The sequence below is a fragment of the Mus caroli genome, unplaced genomic scaffold, assembly GCF_900094665.2.
Source record: "Mus caroli unplaced genomic scaffold, CAROLI_EIJ_v1.1 scaffold_24210_1, whole genome shotgun sequence".
NCBI lineage: Eukaryota > Metazoa > Chordata > Mammalia > Rodentia > Muridae > Mus > Mus caroli.
This window is the reverse complement of record NW_018388793.1, coordinates 1-5,679: the sequence shown is the minus strand read 5'-3', so window position 1 is coordinate 5,679 and position 5,679 is coordinate 1. Positions and strand designations below refer to the sequence as shown.

Sequence of the window (5,679 nt, the reverse complement as noted above, 5' to 3'; positions counted from 1 at the left end):
ATAGATATTCAGAATTGAGAGTACCTCTTGGAAGATTTTACCTTAAAAAGTATGGAACGCTTCATGAATTTGCATGTCATCCTTGGGCAGCGGCCATGCTAATCTTCTCTGTATCCTTCCAATTTTAGTATATGTGCTTACAAAGCCAGCACTTGTCTCCCACTCTTAACAGTACACATTCTTAACTGCTGAGCCATCTCTCTATCCCCGAGTCTATTGTTCTTAAGAAGGAATAAAACAACACATAAATGGAAAATGATACAGCTATAAAGTAGTCTGGCACCATCAATCTAGTCTGCCACCATTAGTCTAGCTCTCTTACATGGTTAGGATATATTCTTGGAGTGAAAGGAGTTGAGCATAGCTAATAGTTTTGGAGGTGTTTTGTTGTTTGGATTGGGTTGGGTTTTTTATTTTCATTTTGTTTTTGCTTTTGATATTTTGTTTGGTTTGGTTTGGTTTTTCCAGGCAGGATATTTCTGTGTAGCTCTGGCTGTCCTGGAACTCCCTCTGTAGACCAGGCTCGCCTCAGTCTCACAGATCCACCTGCCTCTGCCCCTCAAATGCTTGGAGTAAAGGTTTGTGCCACCATGACTGGCTCATAGCTAACAGTTTTGATATCAAATACTTTTGATTTTTGCCCTTTGATTGTAAATTACCCAAAGGACATCCTGAACTTCTATGAAATTCCATTAAAAGGGAAAATGTCAAGGTTTTTTTCTCTAGAGGTCACCTTCCTAATGGAGAGCATACAACTGGTTACCTTCTGTTGCCTTTTTGAAGAAGGCAAAGTTGGCCAAGTCTCGACAGCTGACATCGATGTGACCAGCAGATGGTACCAGAATGCTGAAGATCCAGAGGTTGTTGCCTTAGCTGAATAGTTCTTTAACAATAGTGTTCCTCCCTCAGGGCAGGCTGTGCTAAGTGCATTATTTTAATGGATGTTTAACTATAACATTATTTTGTTGCCAATAGAGTCTATGCAAACACAAGTGCGCATGCATGCACGTGCGCGCACGCGCGCGCACACACACACACACACACACATTGCTTGTCTTCTGAAAGCAAACAAACAAAAACAAAATAAAATAGATTGCCTGAGATAACAAGCTAAAGAGGACAGGAAAGCAACATAGCTGGCATGAATGACAGCTCAGACTGAGTTTTCACCCTCTTTCCTGTAAGACACTCACTGAAACTCACAGACACATCTGAGATCAGGAAAATGAGAAGCCCACAGACTTTGAGCTTTTCCCTCTCTGGGAAACTGACTTCTTTCTCTCCTCCCAATTCAATTCAGCTAAGTGGTCCAAGCAGGGCAGGTTAAGTGGAGATGTGGATGTGCCGAGGGTACCCACAGTGTCTCAGTGGCTTCCTATGTCATGTGAGCTCTAACATGCTCTCTCCCACCAAGCATTTATGCCACTGCTTAAAGAGATCCCTGAGGTTCCAGCTGCTTCCCTCACACCCACATACCCGAGGACTTGTTGTCTTAGGACCTTCACTTGACTCATGCGTAGGGAGCTGCGACCTACAGGAGACATACACCTAAATCCAGAGCCTGATGCTCGTCACAACTGTGCTTACTGATTATTTAATTTGGTGACACTCCAGGAGCAAAATTCCACCCACCAAGGATGAGTGAAGTTAGCATCTTGCTAATGTGAGAGCTGGCATAGTTAAGACTTACAGGTTCCATTGGGAAGACTAATTTACCTCGTGTGAAACCTCGTTACATCATTGCTGTTTGTAAGGAGTGTGGATAAATGACTCTTCCTTAGAATAGACACACACTGGGGACATGTCAGGAATTAGGTGTTTAGATGAGTCCCAACACTCTGGATCTGTAAGTTCAAGGCCAGCCTGGTCTACAGAGCAAGTTCTTGGACAGCCAGGGATACATAGAAAAACCTTGTCTCAAAAAAGCAAAACAACAAATGAAATGCCACCACCTGTATCTGTGCATGTTGTGTGTGAGGCTTGTGCATGTGTGTGGATGTGTACATGTGTGAATGTGTGGAGCCAGGGGGCAAACTTCAGCTGTCATTCCTCAGGAGTAGTCCACTTTAATTTTTGAAATAGGGCCTCATTGACCGGGATATCACCAACCAGCTCAGGTATGTGGGCTGGCCCTCAAACCCTCCTCCTATGGGAGGAGACAATGTTAGCCTGTGAGCCCCACTTGCCCAAGGACAGATAGCTTTCTGGAATGTTGGCGGTTGTGGCTCTTGGGTAATAACAAGCCATATACTTTTGATCCCTTAAACAATGTTGTTTGCACCGGATATGCTTGATTGGAAGTGGGTGGGAATTGTGTAGGCAGGAAATATGTCAGGATCTATCCTGGCTCCTGATTGGTCCTGATGGGGGCCATAAAATTTTGCTCTTCTAAGCATCTACAAAACGTGACACACAGCCATTTCCTGGGAACCCAAGAGTGGACCTGGCCAGAGTCTGTTATCATGGCTGACATTTAATTGAAACTTGCTTCAAATTTGGCTCAAAATTGTGAGATGGGTTTTTTCCTGTGATTTTTTTCAGGATTAACACTATCTCTGCCTCCCAAACTCTGGGATCACAGGTGTGCACCAAAACACCCAGGATTTCATGTGGGAGCAGGAAGTAAAGCAGATGTCTGTAAATGAACTAAGCAAGAGGTTATTCCTTGAAAAATGACATGAAATTATCACATGAGTAGGTCAATTGTTAGAAATGAAATAAAGACTACAGATCTATGAGAGCCACCACCCCTAAGGCTCTGTAACTCTCCCAGTAGCTCCTCTACTATACCCCTTAGTTTCATGCCATATTGTTTTATTTTAGGGGGCCAGGAACTGGCTCCCCATCCCTTGTGCCTTGCTAAGCTTCCTCTGCCCCCTCAGCTACACTCCCAGGATGCCACAGTGTTTATCTTTCCCTTCCCCCTCTCTCCAGTTAGTGGCAGGGGACAAAAAAATCAAAAGCAGCAGGTGAAACTCTGGATTCTCTCAGTCTCTGGAGCCCTCACTCCCCCCAATCTAAAGAAAAGCTACTCAAATCTCTAGATGTCTAAAAGGATGCAACTCCTTTTTAGTCATCATGAGAAGGAATTTTGTGCCTAAAGAGTTGACCTTTCTGTGATCTCCATACTTTAAAAAATGGCTTAAAGAGAATCCTTTCTTTTTCTTATGTATGCTGGCTGGTTTTGTGTGGTAACTTGATACCGATTAGTCATCAGAGAGGCAGGACTCTCAGTTGAAAAAAATGCCTCCATGAGACCCGACTGTAAGGCATTTTCTCTATTAGTGATCAATGGGGGAGGCCCAGTCCATGGCAGGTGGGTTCATCTGGTGGTCCTGGGTTCTATAAGAAAGCAGACTGAACACTATATGGGGAACAAGAAAGCGCCACCCCTTCAAGGCCTCTGCTTCAGCAACTCCTCCCAGGTTCCAGTCCTGTTTGGGTTCCTGTCCTGACTTCCTTCGGTGACTATGATCTGGAAGTGTAAGCCAGATAAATCCTTTCCTCCCGAATTTGCTTTTTGGTTATGATCTTTTGTAGCAGCAATAGAAACCTAACTAAGACATCATGGTTTCAGAGATTTCAGTCTGTAGCCCTTGGTGTCACGGAATCTGAGCCCGTAGTAAGACAGAAGGCTGTGGCTACAGGAACATGTGGCAGAGGAAGCTGCCCACCTCACTCCTGGGAAGAGCCTGGAAGCAGAGAGGTAAGCAACCAGAGCTAACTTTCAATGGCAAGCAAGACTCCGTGATTCACTGTCTGATCTTCTAGTTTCTGCCACCTCCTATAATATTACCACCAGCTGGGAAAGACACATTCCATATATAATGTACATTTTAGATTCAAGTACTAATAGTGCATTTACACAGTGCATTTACACAGCAATGAATCAACCTATCAATTCACCACTCCTTGTTGCTGCCCTGACTAGCTCTAGTTACTTCTGACATGTTCTGGAGATGTATAGGCTCTTCACCTGGTTCTAAATTACACTTAAATTACTTTGTCTTCAGGACAAAAAGAAATTAATATCAAACTGATTAGGAAGGTCCTCCCTGCTTCTAGCTTTCACAGTGCAAAAAAGTACTGCCCCCTGCCTGCTGGAGGAGAAAAGACATCCATGTAGACCCCTGCAGGCTCCAATGCCAGCCTGGCAGTAAGTTGTGTCTGCTGATGTGGTTAGCCCTTGGTGTAACTAACCACTTTCCAATTGGATTTGAGACATAGGGAGTTGGACTCACAAAGACATTAGGGACTTAATAAGAAATCTGCAGTTATAGTCCTCTATCATCATCATGAGATGTGATTTTAAATTAGAGTCTAGCTTTTCTGGGTGTGTTGGGGTATCCAGGACTCACTGTGTTGGGAGAACTGGGTTCTGATGATGCCAAGTAGCCTTGGTTTCTGTTGCTTATGTTCTTGCCCTTGCCTCTCGCCATCTGGTTATCTCTGGTTTTAGCTGGTCTTGCTGTCTGACTGTGGCTTGTCTCTCCTGCAAGCCTGTGTGTCAGTACTACTGGGAGACCAGTTCTCTGCAGGAGGAATTTGGGTATGGAGCTCTGTGGCACAGGGTCAGCTCTTGGGTGCAGACAGAAACCAGAAGGATCCTGTCCTAGGCAGCTCCTCGGTTCTTGTGTCCTGAGGGTTCTGGGCAGGTTCCTCTGAGCTGAGGTGGTTGTCTTACTTGCACTCACAGACTTGTCTGTACTCTTGGGAGAACAGCTCTCTCCTGGCGGTATTTGGGTATGGAGTGCTGTGGCACAAGATCATCTCCGGGAACAGACAGAAATCAGAAGGCTATTTTAAGTCTTTATTTCACCTCCCATTGCATACTTCTTCGCATCTGTGATTCCTGATGCAGTTCTAAAACTTTTCCCATGGTTCTCATCTCCACATCTAATTCCTGGGGACAAGCACCAGGGAAGTGACAAATGACAAGGGTATTAGAGACTCTTACTTTGGGTTTTATTGCTGTGAAGAGACACCATGACCAAGGCAACTTTTATAATGGAAAACATTTAATTGGGGCTGACTTACAGTTTCAGAAGTTTAGATCATTATTGTCATGGTGGGAAGCATGGTGGCATGCAGGCAGACATGGTGCTGGAGAAGGAGCTGAGAGTTCTACATCTTGATTCATAGACAACAGAAGGAGATTGTGTGCCATGCTAAGTGTAGCTTGAGCATAGGAGACCTCAAAGCCCACTCCCATAATGATACACTTTCTCCACCAAGGCCACAGCTTACTTCAATAAGGCCACAGCTCCTAATAGTGCTACTTTCCATGGGTCAAGCATTCAAACACGTGAGTCTATGGGAGCCATAACTATTTAAACCACCCCAGAGTTTTCTTCATTGTATCTACTACATATGATTTGAAAACTAGTCGTGCATTCTCTCAGAAGTTAAACAGAGTTATCCTATGACCCAGTGATTCTGAAACTCGTGCTAGTACCAAAGAAAAATTAAAAACCTAAAAGAAAAAGAAAACTTGTAGCCTCCTATAATCCTGAAGCAGGCTAAGCCAGAACTTGACCTTCCTGCCACTAAGGAGATTATATANGGTGGCGAACCAACACAGGCCTGGGAAAGGCAGAGGACATTTGGAAGAAGCACTGCTGGTTTGGAGCTCCATGGAAGAAGAAAAGAATTGAAGAAAATTCATACCGGAGAAGGTTG

The 5,679-nt window shown here is 44.3% G+C and overlaps 1 non-coding gene across 1 annotated transcript; it reads right to left on the bottom strand.

Annotated features, from left to right (window-relative positions):
- Positions 1-45: 45 nt before the first annotated feature.
- On the bottom strand, positions 46-152 carry LOC115030273. Its single transcript, XR_003835859.1, has one exon. It is a non-coding gene; the product is annotated as a U6 spliceosomal RNA (small nuclear RNA).
- Positions 153-5,679: the final 5,527 nt, after the last annotated feature.